General features: G+C 43.9%; 1 long non-coding RNA gene across 1 annotated transcript; it reads left to right on the top strand.

The window, feature by feature from the left end:
• Nucleotides 1–561: 561 nt before the first annotated feature.
• LOC137318449 (uncharacterized) lies at nt 562–9,755 on the top strand. Its single transcript, XR_010961912.1, has 3 exons — nt 562–761; nt 1,430–1,515; nt 8,561–9,755. It is a non-coding gene; the product is annotated as an uncharacterized lncRNA (long non-coding RNA).
• Nucleotides 9,756–14,378: the final 4,623 nt, after the last annotated feature.

The raw sequence follows: 14,378 nt of genomic DNA, 5'->3' as shown, positions 1-14,378 counted from the left end.
GCTCAGGGCTGTTCGATATTACTCTCAGTGACCGAGAGTTTCACTCCAATTAAATAAATCTGGGTCTGTTGCTGTCAGACACACCGACTCCTACTTTCCTCCACTGTTTCTCCAGGATTGGTTTGAGAAATCCTCCCTCCAGTTTCGGAGTCACACATTTATTTATCAGCAGAGGGGCCAAGAATGAGCAGGATACTTTGGCTCATTCCACAGCCGCCCACTTTACCTCTGGAAGGCTCTTTACCATCAAAAGATACCGAGAGAAACAGCAGGGATGGAAACATCTAGTTTAATAGTTAGAGATTGTAAAGTCAGTCTGGATTCCAGCGTTAGGCACTGGTGGAATCCCATCTGTTTCCCATTCTGGTGCCTGTTCCTGCACTGCCTGTGGACCCCATTCCCTCTGACCTTTCCCCCAGACCCACTTCCTTTGCTCAGACTCTGAAAAATTCCAATTGGGGAAAGTTTCCATCGATTTTTGTATTGGGAATTAAACCAGATATCTGCGCATGCGTGACTCAGCCCCGCCCCCAGCGCTGGTTGTTGGTGAGCAGAAGAGCGCATGCGCGCTCCCCTCCCCCAGCTCGGCCTGTGGGCGCCATTCCCTCAGTGAGCGGAAGAAGATGGTTTAAAACAGCCGGGAATGGAGAGATCACGGCCCCCGGGGGAAGGGAGCAAAGAGCAGCCTCGTTACAGCAGCTCATCGCTTCGGGACCGTGTCCGCAGATGGGCTCAGAGATCGGCATTGAGTCCGGGGGAAGGTCAGGGGGAGTCCGGGGGCTGTTTGTAAGAGGCGGAGTGGATCAGGAACTGGTCCCGGAACATGGAGTGAGCGGGGGAAGGGAGAGGTCATTCTCGGGCTGTGTGTGTCCAGGGTGTGTCCAGGGGAAGGGAGAGAGAATGGGAAGAACCTGCTATTTAAAATCATTGCTGCTTTCTCTCCCCAAACCAGTGGTGAATGGTCCTGGTTCAGTTCCAGTCTCACCCTGTTACTGGACAGTGAACAGTCGGGATGTGGGGAGTGAAACAAGCAGTATCCATAGCAGGCATCAGGTGAGAAGTGTGAAGGACACATTTTAAACAGCGGTTGTTTGGTTTCGGGTGAACGGCTAGTCTCATGGGAGAGGAGTTGAGAAACCTGACCGGTACCAAGGTCCCTGCCCCATCGGGTGGTCCCATTCACTGATCAGTGCAGGGGTTGGGTTGTGGCTGGATGTCACTAAATTGTTGTAAAATCGGCCAACACACCTGGTGTGCAGAAGCTGAGTGCTGCAGTACTGCAGTGGAGTCAGACACTGACACTATTTGTATCACTGGTTTTCATTTGTGGATATTCAAAATGATCATTAACAGAGATATGAAACTGATCACTTTTGTGTTGTCTTCCTCACCTGTTCCTGAGTAACAAGAGATAATTTTCTTTCTACAGGCAAATCCTTGAAGGATCCAGAATGAATCTGATGTATCCTCCACCGAGGCACAAGAAACAGTGCAGCCAGCTCCTTCTCACACACAGTAAGTACATTATCACACACACAGAGCACGGAGTCACAGACAGGTCATCAGTTCCACAGTCCCAGACAGCAGAAGTGGTCAGTACCACACTGATCTTAAATTCCAGAGACACATTTTCAATCCAACAGAGCAGGTGAAGTAGATACTGTTCCATTTCCCCCAAACTCAGTCCCGCTGACAGGGAAATACAAAAATCCCAGTCAAAATCACACTCTCAGATTAAAAGGCACTGTGTCAATCTCACAATAGGGCAACATTAAATACCAGATAGAAATCACACATGGTACCCGATTGAAAGGGACAGAATGAACCCCAATAATGTACCCTGAGATTCCAATTGAATACCACCCCACAACTCACAAATGTGAGTTTAATACATGCAGTATCCATTCGAATAGTGTATCATGAGGGACAAACTGCAGACATGTCCAAAACTCATGCAGAGTATCAGACTGAGAAATGCTGTGACAGTGTAACCTGAGAAACAAATTAGAAACCAGTTTATAATACACTCATAGTATGAGATGTAAAGATACAGTATCAATTCTATTAGTGCACACTGAGATACACATTACATACCAGTCCAAAAATCTCTCTCAATATTAGACTGAAAGACACAGTATCGATTACAATAGAACAGACTGAGCTACACATTATACACCAATTCAAAAATCACTATATCAGTTTGTAATATATGTTATCATTCACAATAGTACACAAAAAAAATTGATTTAATAGTAGTCCAAAAAGCACACAAATTATCTGATTAAAAACCTCCAGCACGAAATCCTAAAGTTTATCCATATTTATCAATAAAATGAGAAAAACTATTTAAACATGAAGATATTAAAGCTACAGTATTGAACACCGTAATCTAATGTGAGAAAATAATTACAGACAGATACAGAATAAATCTCGCACTCATGTATGGTACCACAGTTGACAGAGAATGAATCCCCCACTCTCATAATGTACCAGAAACTGGCAGATAAAGTATGAATCCCACACTCACACAGCATCAGAGACTGCATATATCGAATGAATCGCAAACTCAAACACACTACTGACAAGATACACAATGAATCCCACACAGTATCACGGACTGAGAGATACAAAATGAATCTCACAGTCATCTACATTAGTGCAGGCTGAGTTACAAATTAGGGACCAGTCCACAAATCTCAGTGTCAGATTGAAAGATACAGTACCAATTCCATTAGTGCAGACTGAGCTACATATTAATTACCAATACAAAAGACCAATGCAGATTCAGACTGAAATATACAGTATTCCATTTATGCAGACTGAGCTGCACATTGTATATAAGTTCAAAAATGTCACCATATCAGTTTGGAAGATACACTAAATCACAATTGTGTTCACATTGATGCAGATTTAATAGTAGCCAAAAAGTGCAGTGATTCTCTGATTATAACCTACAGCATCACATTTTAAAGTATATAATTATCTACCACTTAAACACTGGGAAAAATTATTTATACATTTATGTATTAAAGATACAGGTTTGAACGCCATGCTGTAAACTGAGATACAAATTAGATACAGATAAAGAATGAATCTCATACTCAGATCCAGTGCCAGAGACTGACATACAGAATGAATCCCTCAATCACACAATGTACCACTGACTGACAGATACAGAACGAATCCCACACTCACACACTGTAGCACAGACTGACAGATACAGTATATATATATATATCACTCATATACAGTATCAGAGATTGATGGAAATGGAATGAATGTCTCACTCACATACAGCACCAGACACTGACAGATATGGAATTAATCCCAAATTCACACACGGTGCCAGAGACTGACAGGAACAGAATGAACCTCATTCAGATACAGTACAAGGGACTGACATATATAGAATGAATCCGACACTCACACAAAGTACCACAGGCTGACAGAATCAGAATGAATCACTAAGTCAAATCACTGCAGACTGAGTTACACATAACATGCCAGTCCAAAAATCTTAGTGTCAGATTGAAAGATAATGTATCAATTTCATTAGTGCAGACTGAGCCAAACATTATATAGCAGTCCAACACTGTCAGACCTTATCAGACTCAAAGATACAACATCAATTTCATTAGCATGTACTGAGCTACATGTTACACACCAGTCCAAAAATCTCATACAGCAACAGACTGATAGATACATTATCAATTCTATTAGTGCAGGCTGAGCTATATATTACATTCCAGTCCAAAAATCTCACAGTGTCAGACTGAGATACAGAATTAATTCCATTATTATAGACTGAGCTACACATTATATACCAGTTAAATAATTTCACCATGGACAGATTGAAAGGTACATTATCATTCACAACAGAGTTCAGAGATGAAGATGTAATACTACTCCAAAACTCACACACATTGTTTGATTAAAGAAAATCCAAAAGTGTATCAATATTTACAAATTAAACAGTTGATAAAAAACTGCATATCCTTTAAAGTATTAAAGATATAGTTTCATATACAATAATATAAACTGAAATAAGAATACAGAATGAATCCAGACTTGCACATGGTCTCAGAGACTGAATTATAGAATGAAACCCAGACTGAGATAAATTAGCTGAGACTGACAGATACAGAATGTATCCTAAACTCATATACAGTATCAGAGACTGACAGATACAGAATAAACCCCACATTTGCATGCAGCACCAGAGACAGACAGAAACAGAATGAATCCCACACTCACATACAGTACCAGAGACAGACAGATACAGAATAAACCCCATACTCATGTACAGTACCAGATACAGACAGGTACAGAATAAACCCCACACTTATATACAGCACCAGAGACAGACAGAAGCAGAATAAACCTGACATTCGCATACAGTACCCGTTACAGACCGATACAGAATAAACCCCACACACGTACAGTACCACAGACTGACAGGCACAGAATGAATCCCACAATCACACACAGTACCAGAGACTGACAGATACAGAATAACCCTCATTCATATACAGTACCAGAAACAGACAAATAAAGAATAAACCCCACACTCATTTGCAGTACCAGAGACAGACAGATACAGAATGAATCCCAAATTCACATACAGTACCAGAGACTGACAGATACAGAATGAATCCCAAATTCACACAAGGTACCAGAGACTGACATATACTGAATAAACCCCACATTCACATACAGCACCAGAGACAGACAGATACAGAATGAATCCCAAATTCACATACAGTACCAGAGACTGACAGATACAGAATGAATCCCAAATTCACACAAGGTACCAGAGACTGACATATACTGAATAGACCCCACATTGAAACAGTACCAGAGACAGAGAGACACAGAACAAAAAACACACTCATTTCCAGTATCAGAGACAGACAGATACTGAAAAACTCCAAACTCATGTACAGTGAGACTGACAGACACAGAATAAACCCCACACAGGTACAGTACCACAGACTGACAGGCACAGAATGAATCCCACACTCACACAGTACCAGAGACTGACAGATGCAGAATAAACCCCACACTCATGTACAGTATCTGAGACTGACAGAAACAGAATAAACCCCACACTCACACACAGCACCAGAGACTGATAGGCACAGAATGAATCCCACACTCACACACAGCACCAGAGACTGACAGATACAGTATATACCCCCCACTCATATGCAGCACCAGAGACTGACAGATAGAGAATAAACCCCACACTCATATGCAGCACCAGAGACAGACAGATACAGTATATACCCCCCACTCATATGCAGCACCAGAGACTGACAGATACAGAATAAACCCCACACTCATATACAGTACCAGAGACTGACAGATACGGAATGTGTGAATTTGGGATTCACAGTATCAGAGACAGACAGATACAGAATAAACCCCAAACACATCTACAGTATCAGAGACACACAATTACAGAATAAACCCCACACTGACACACAGTTCCAGAGACTGACAGATACAGAATAAACCTCACACTCATGTACAGTATCAGAGACTGACTTATACAGAATGAATCTTATACTCACACACAGTACCAGAGACTGACAGATACAGAATAAAGCCCAACCTCATATACTGTACCAGAGACAGATAAATACAAAATAAACAACAAACACATCGACAGTATCGGAGATAGATGGATGCAGAATAAATCCCACACTGACACACAGTACCAGAGACAGACATAGACAGAATAAACCCCACACTCATATACAGTACCAGAGACTGATAATTACAGAATAAACCCCACACTCACACACAGTACCAGAGACAGACAGATACAGAATGAAAGCTGCACTCACACACAGTACCAGAGACAGACAGATACAGAATAAAACCTACACTCACACACAGTACCAGAGACTGACAGATACAGAATAAACCCCACACTCACACACAGTACCAGAGACAGACAGATACAGAATAAAACCTACACTCACACACAGTACCAGAGACTGACAGATACAGAATAAACCCCACACTCACACACAGTACCAGAGACAGACAGATACAGAATGAATCCCACACTCACACACAGTACCAGAGACAGACAGGCACAGAATAAACCCCACACTCACACACACGACCAGAGACAGACAGGCACAGAATAAACCCCACACTCATACACAGTACCAGAGACTGAAAAATACAGAATAAACACCAAACTTTTGTACAGTATCAGAGACTGACAGATACAGAATAAACCCCACAATCATGTAAAGTGCCAGGAAAAATTGTTTGGTTCGTGAGTGTCTGTAAATGAAGGAAACATGGTGTCTGGTAAGGGAGTGTCTATACATGAAGGAAAAACGGTGAAGGATCAGGGAATATCTATAAATGAAAGAGAAATGGTGACAGGTCAGGGATTGTCCATGAATGAAGGTGAAATGGTTTCTGGTAAGGGAGTATTATAAATGGGAGAAGACATGGTGACAGGTCAGGGAGTGTCTAAAAATGAAGGCGAAATGTTGACGGGTTACGGAGTGTCCATAAAGGAGGGAGAAATGGTGACAGGAGGCAGAGTCTGTAAATGATGGAGAAATCGTGACTGGTCAGGGGGTGTCTGTAAATGGAGGAGGAATGTTGACTGGTCCGGGAGTGTCTGTAAATGAAGGAGAATTGTTGACAGGTCAGGTCGTGTCCATATCTGAAGGAGAAACAGTGATGGGTCAGGGAGCGTCTATTAATGAAGGGAAATGCTGACGGGTCAGGGAGAGTTTGTAAATGAAGGAGAAATGCTGAAGGGTCAGAGAGCGTCTATAAATGTAGGAGAAATTGTGTTTGATCAGAGAATGTCTGAAAATGAAGGCGAAATGGTGACTGGTCAGGGGGTGTCTGTAAATGAAGGAGGAATGGTGATTGGTCAGGGAGTGTCTGTAAATGAAGGCGAAATGGTGACTGGTCAGGGAGAGTCTGTAAATGAAGGAGGAATGGTGATTGGTCAGGGAGTGTCTGTAAATGAAGGCGAAATGGTGACTGGTCAGGGAGAGTCTGTAAATGAAGGAGGAATGGTGATTGGTCAGGGAGTGTCTGTAAATGAAGGCGAAATGGTGACTGGTCAGGGAGAGTCTGTAAATGAAGGAGGAATGGTGATTGGTCCGGGAGTGTCTGTAAATGAAGGCGAAATGGTGACTGGTCAGGGGGTGTCTGTAAATGAAGGAGAAATGGTGACTGGTCAGGGGGTGTCTGTAAATGAAGGAGAAATGGTGACTGGTCAGGGGGTGTCTGTAAATGAAGGAGGAATGGTGATTGGTCAGGGGGTGTCTGTAAATGAAGAAGGAATGGTGATTGGTCCGGGAGTGCTTGTAAATGAAGGCGAAATGGTGACTGGTCAGGGGGTGTCTGTAAATGAAGGAGGAATGGTGATTGGTCCTGGAGTGTCTGTAAATGAAGCAGGAATGGTGATTGGTCCGGGAGTGTCTGTAAATGAAGCAGGAATGGTGATTGGTCAGGGGGTGTCTGTAAATGAAGGAGGAATGGTGATTGGTCAGGGGGTGTCTGTAAATGAAGGAGAAATGGTGATTGGTCAGGGGGTGTCTGTAAATGAAGGCGAAATGGTGATTGGTCAGGGGGTGTCTGTAAATGAAGGAGGAATGGTGATTGGTCAGGGGGTGTCTGTAAATGAAGGAGGAACGGTGATTGGTCCGGGAGTGTCTGTAAATGATGGCGAAATGGTGACTGTCAGGGAGAGTCGGTAAATGAAGGAGGAACGGTGATTGGTCAGGGAGTGTCTGTAAATGCAGGAGAATTGTTGACAGGTCAGGGCGTGTCGATATCTGAAGGACAAAAAGTGATGGTTCAGGGAGTGTCTATTAATGAAGGGACATTGTGACGGGTCAGGGAGAGTTTGCAAGTGGAGGAGAAATGCTGAAGTGTCAGGGAGCGTCTATAAATGTAGGAGAAATTGTGTTTGATCAGGGAGTGTCTGAAAATGAAGGAGAAATTGTGATAGGTCAAGGAAAATCTTTAAATGAAGGAGAAATGGTGACTGGTCAGGGAGAGTCTGTCGCCAAAATTGGGAGATATCACAGATGGACGGCATACAGGCAGCTATGGGGAGGGACATTGTGTGGAAATGAGGGGCAGAGCATATACACACAGCCAGAGTCAGCATATTCAGGAGAGGAGAGGGGAATCAGTGAGTGTAGAACTGAATCCAACCAGAGTCAGCAACTTCAGGGGAGGAGAGGGAGGGGAACCAGTGAGTGTAGAACTGAACCCAGTCAGAGTCAGCACCTTCAGGGGAGGAGAGGGAGGGGAACCACTGAGTGTAGAACTGAACCCAGTCACAGTCGGGATCTTCAGGAGAGAGAGAAAACTTAAATAGAAGGAAAAATGTTGGAGGTGGTGCGATGAGTTTGGGTTTCAGCAGAGGGAGGAGGGTGAGTGTGTGGGACGGGGATTTACAGTTTGGGGGAATGAGCGGGAAGAATGTTCTATTGAAACTAGAATTGCCTGTTCTGAATTTCTATCCTGTATTCACAGTGAGGACTTTTGTTATCTCCTTTTACAGGGTATTAGAAGGGGCGGATTTGCAGACGAGAAACTCAAACCAAACATCACGTCAAGATCTGACTCCATTCACCAGCACCTGAAGATTATCGGCCTTAAAATGTCGGACAAATGTTGATCTGTTCTATCTGTGGGAAAAGATTTCAAACATCACTGTAATTGGAATAGCAGCGAGACACACACACCCGATTGAGAGTGTTCCAGTGCACTGACTGTGGGAAAAGCTTTCACCAGTTACACAGCCTGAAGAAACATCATACCATTCACAGTGGGGAGAAACGAGACACGTGTTCTCTGTGCAGATGAGACTTCCACTGATCTCCAACGTGGAGAGACATGAGGACACCCGCAACATGGAGAAACTGGGGAAATGTGGGGACTGTGGGAGGGGATTCAGTTACTCATCCCGGCTGGAAACTCATCGACGCAGACACACTGGGGAGAGGCCGTTCACCTGCTCCGTTTGTGGGAAGGGATTCACTCATTCATCCCACCTCATTGAACATCAACTTGTTCACACTGATAAGAGACTTTTTAAATGTTCTGTCTGTGAGAAGAGCTTTAAAAGAAAAAGTGATCTGCTGACACACCAACGCACTCACACTGGGGAGAGGCCGTTCACCTGCTCCGTGTGTGGGAGCGGATTCACTCAGTCATCCCACCTCATTGAACATCAACTTGTTCACACTGATAAGAGACTTTTTAAATGTTCTGTCTGTGAGAAGAGCTTTAAAAGAAAAAGTGATCTGCTGACACACCAACGCACTCACACTGGGGAGAGGCCGTTCACCTGCTCCGTGTGTGGGAAGTGATTCACTCAATCTTCCCACCTCATTGAACATTAACTTGTTCACACTGATAAGTGTCTTTTTAAATGTTCTGTCTGTGAGAAAAGCTTTAAAAGTAAAAGTGATCTGCTGACACACCAACGCACTCACACTGGGGAGAGGCCCATCACCTGCTCCGTGTGTGGGAAGAGTTTCACTCGATCATCCCACCTGCTGAGTCACCAGCGGGATCACATGTGATTCCAGGAGTTGGATTCTGCTGTTATTGCTGCTGTTAATCACATCCAGGACTGAACCGTGTTCATTCTGACAGTTGGGGGTTGTTTTTGATGTTAATAATCCCTTTAACTGGGCTGGAGTTTAGTATTCTGTACAAGTGTCAAATGAATCAGCTTTCTTTCAAACAAAGTGTTTCTAGTCCTTCATATCTTGATGATAAGAATCATAGAAGTTTGCAACATGGAAACAGGCCCTTCGGCCCAACATGTCCATGTCGCCCAGTTTATACCACTAAGCTAGTCCCAGATGCCTGCACTTGGCCCATATCCCTCTATACCCATCTTACCCATGTAACTGTCCAAATGCTTTTTAAAAGACAAATTTGTACCCGCCTCTACTACTGCCTCTGGCAGCTCGTTCCAGACACTCACCACCCTTTGAGTGAAAAAATTGCCCCTCTGGACCCTTTTGTATCTCTCCCCTCTCACCTTAAATCTATGCGCCCTCGTTATAGACTCCCCTACCTTTGGGAAAAGATTTTGACTATCTACCTTATCTATGCCCCTCATTATTTTATAGACTTCTGTAAGATCACCCCTAAACCTCCTACTCTCCAGGGAAAACAGTCTCAGTCTATCCAACCTCTCCCTATATGTCAAACCATCAAGTCCCGGTAGCATCCTAGTAAATCTTTTCTGCACTCTTTCTAATTTGAGGACTTATGATGAAGTGTGTGGAATCCTGAGTTCCTTCACCTTTTCAAAAGATGGATCTACAAGATGTCCAAGTCTGACAGGACAGAAAATTGTATTATATCACAGGGTCCACTTCAATCAGCCTGAGCAGGTTTCCAATACACTTGTGTGAAAAAGAGATTCCTAATTTAAATCCTAGACGCCCTAGCTCTAAATTTAAGGTTATGTCCTCTTGTTCTGGATTCCCCCACTGGAGAAAATAGTTTCTATTTCTACCCTATCGAGCCCCTTTATAATTTTAAATCCCTGGATCAGATCACCCTTCAAACTTCTAAACTCAAGTGAATGCAAACCAAGTTTATCCAGCCCGAGTATCATTCTGGTGAATCTGCACTGTCCCCCCTCCAAGGCCAATATATCCTTGGTGAGGATCAGTACTCCAGAGGGGCTCTGACCAAGACTCTGTAGAATTGAAGCATCACTTCCTTCCCTTTGTATTCCAGCCCTGGAGATAAAGGCCATTAATCTGTGATTGCTTTTTGTATCTGTGCACTAGCCTTTGGTGATTTGTGTACAAGGACACCCAAATCTCTTTGCTCCTCCACCGTTCCCAATCTCTCACTTTAAGAAAATACTCCAATGTTTCCTTTTTGCATCCAAATTGAATGATCTCACTCTTCCCCACATTGAACTCCATCTGCCGCAGTTTGTCCATTCACTTAAACAGTCCCTTTGTAACTTCCTGCTCCCATCTGCATCACTTACTGTGCCTCATAACTTTGTGTCATCTGGAAACTTGGATCTACAACTCTCTATTCCTTCATCCAATTTATTGATAAATATGGTGAAAAGCTGAGGCCCCAGTGCAGATCCCTGGGAACACCACTTGTCATATCCCACCAATCAAAGAACTTTCCCTTTATCCCTACTCTCTTCTCCGACCTCCCAATCAATTACAACCCATGTCACAAGGTCACTTTCAATTGTGTGCATTTTATTTATTCTATTAATCTCTTGTGCTGAACCTTATCAAATGCCTTCTGGAAGTCCACATAGACAACATCCATAGACACTCCCCTGTCCACCTTGTTGGTTTCCTCAACAAATTCAGCTAAATTAGTTAGACATGACCTACCCTTCACAAATCCAAGTTGACTCTCTTTGACCAGCTCAATTTGTGTCTCATGATAGATTTCAGTAAGTTCCCCACAACCGACGTTAAAATGACAGGTCTGTATTGTCCTGGTTTCTCCCTCCCTCCTTTTTTAAATAACGGAGTGACATTTTCAACATTTATATCCAAAGGCACAATTCCTGAGTCCAGAGAGCTTTGGGAAATTATAACTAATGCATCTCTAATTTCCCCAACTGTTTCCTTTAATACGATGGGGTGGATACCGTCAGGTCCGAGAGCAGTCTCCGTGGAGGGGGGTTATCACCTTTTACCTGAATACACCGATATTTTCGCCCACATTCATGTCAGTGTTTGGCGAACACTGTCTGATGTCTTTCACACACCTGTAGAAGCTTGGGGTCAGAGACGGAGGGGGTAATTTCACCTTCACTGCTTGGGCGGTAAACTGACGGAGCAGAAATTAAAATCGGGCCGGTTCTTTCAGCGGGGGGAGGGGGGGGGGTGATCCGCTCCACCAGTTCAGCCTCCAGCGATGGTGAAAATTTCCCTCCACGTGTTGTGAACCGGTGCAGTTTGAGACAATGGACCAGCTTGTGGGCTTCGAAGATTGATATTAGGGCGGAGGACAGGAAAAGTGTGGCCGATTTTAACTATCCCCGCCTGGCGGAAATGGGGTGGTAGAGGCGAGTAAATGGTGTCAGGTCACTTACCGCCCCTTTAACGTTGGAGTTCCTGCCTCCACCATCGTGGGTCGGGTCCTGAGAAGAGCGGCCGGAGCAACACCCACCTGTTTCCGGGTCAGACCACGTGTAATATGTAAATCAGAGTATTATGACGTATCTGGGACAGTATTTAAATTTGGTGACGAATGGGAGGAGGAGCCGCCCTATCGATGGGCATTGAGTGATCCAGAACACTGAGAAGTTTAGTTTTAACTTATATTTTTTGGAGTAAGGATGAGCCGGAGAGCTTTCCCTTGGCCTGCTGAGGCCGTGAGAAATCTCCCGGCCCCTGATCGTCTCAGAAATGTATCAGGAGGTTTCCTTATAGATCTGTGTAACCAGGCCCAGCCTCATGTCCCATTAAACTCCCTGCAGTGAGTAAACATTGCTGCCCAGCAGCTCAGAGAGGAAACGATCTCCGGAACTCCCCACTGGAGTTTGAAATTACATTAATATTTTACCAGTTATTAACGGTCCGGGTGTTGGTCCATTATTATTCTGTTCTGGTCAAAACAAATGTCCCAATGAACAGGACGCTGTCTGACCCTGACAGCTCACCCTCAGTCCATCCCACCGGGCAGTCTGTATGATGGGAAATAATCATCAATCGAAAAGGAGGATTTGATTTTATTCATTTCAGGATTAAACATTTAATATTGAAATCATATTATTTCCAGACTAATAACAGCAAATAATTTCATGTTAGAATCACATCTTGTATCATTTCACAAACACCGCATTTGTCGGGTAAAATATAATTCCTGTCTGCTTTTTTCCAAATTTATTTCAAGTATTCGATTGATATCAGTTACTTTAGTGAACTCATTGATGTCAATAGATAGTAAAATCAAGCGCGGTGAATAACGGGCGCCCGATCCGCTACCGCCCGTCTTAGGCCACCGCCAAACGTGAAACTCTAATTGACTCTAATTAACTTTTTATTTAATTTCGGATGGAAAGACTTCAGACGTTTCTATGATTTAACTAATGTAACAATTAGATTCAGTGGGTATTTCACCCCGTTCTTCAGCTCCTCTCTGAATTTAGTCTGGGTCACAGCATAAATACACGTGTTGGTGCAGGAACTGAGAAGTTGAAGCATGAATCCGGCTGACTCAATGTCACTGACCGTATAGAACTGGGCGTCTGTTATACGCAGAGAGATAAAATAAAAAACTTCTGCGCTCCATAACAATATAAAACTGCCTGATATACTGAAAAGTAAAATGATGGATTTCCTTCGGTTCTCCATCTCTGGATCCTTGTGATTCTCTCCATTGCTGCGGCCCCGGAGTCCCCTGCGGGCTCTGCTGGCCGCTAAAATGTGCCTGGCGGTGAGAACATTGAACAGCAAAATCAGAATGAATGGAAGACAAGGAGTTAACACAAGATGAAACAAGTCAAACGCAGCAAATGTGGGTGAAGTGAAAAATGTCGGTTTAAAGACACAACCCCGAGGTACATTGTCCATTATATATTCCGGGCCAATTACAAAGTACATGGGAATGTTCAGTAAACAGCTCAGCGCACTCACCACCCCGATAACAGCAGCCGCCGTTTTCTCGGTGCAATATTTTGTTTTCAGCTTCTGACAACAAATGGCCACAAATCGATCAAAGGTGAAAACCACTGTAAACCAGACAGAGGCCACTGTGACTGCAAAACTCAGGGTGAGAATGAAACGACACACGGGGGTAATGGTCAAGAATGAAACTGGGAAATAAATCTCAGCAATGCGCCACATTATGACATCAGCGATAACGACCAGGAGATCGGCCGCCGCCATTCCCACCAGGTAGCGAGTGATACATTTGGAGAGTCCGCACTTTCCTCGGGACAGGATTACAATCGCCACCAAGTTAACTGTAAGAGAGAGAAAAGGAAGGAGAGAAATTACTGATCAGACCTGGAGACAAAGCAGCAGTTTGAGAGGATCTGGGGTGAAATTTCCAGCTTTGTTGCTGCATCAAACGGTGGAAACTGATTCACTGACCTGGGCAGCGCTTTCGGGCGGAGAAATGTTTTTAAACACAATTATAAACAATGAATTGGGAAATTGATACAGAAAGTGATTAAATTGAACACCGGATCCACTGGAAGGGCCGAGAGAGGGCGCAGTGCCGGTGGGGAAGGGAGAAGGTGCTTTCCTGAACCGATGAAATGCGGATTTGGGTTCCAGACAGAAGGGACAGTGACTGATGGCCGAGAAGGTGAGGGGACAACGGGAGGTGCTGCTGGTTTGTTGCTCTGGATGAAGAGA

The sequence above is a fragment of the Heptranchias perlo genome, unplaced genomic scaffold (assembly GCF_035084215.1).
Source record: "Heptranchias perlo isolate sHepPer1 unplaced genomic scaffold, sHepPer1.hap1 HAP1_SCAFFOLD_70, whole genome shotgun sequence".
Lineage (NCBI taxonomy): Eukaryota > Metazoa > Chordata > Chondrichthyes > Hexanchiformes > Hexanchidae > Heptranchias > Heptranchias perlo.
The sequence above is the reverse complement of the archived record's forward strand: the minus strand, read 5'-3'. Positions and strand labels throughout refer to the sequence as shown.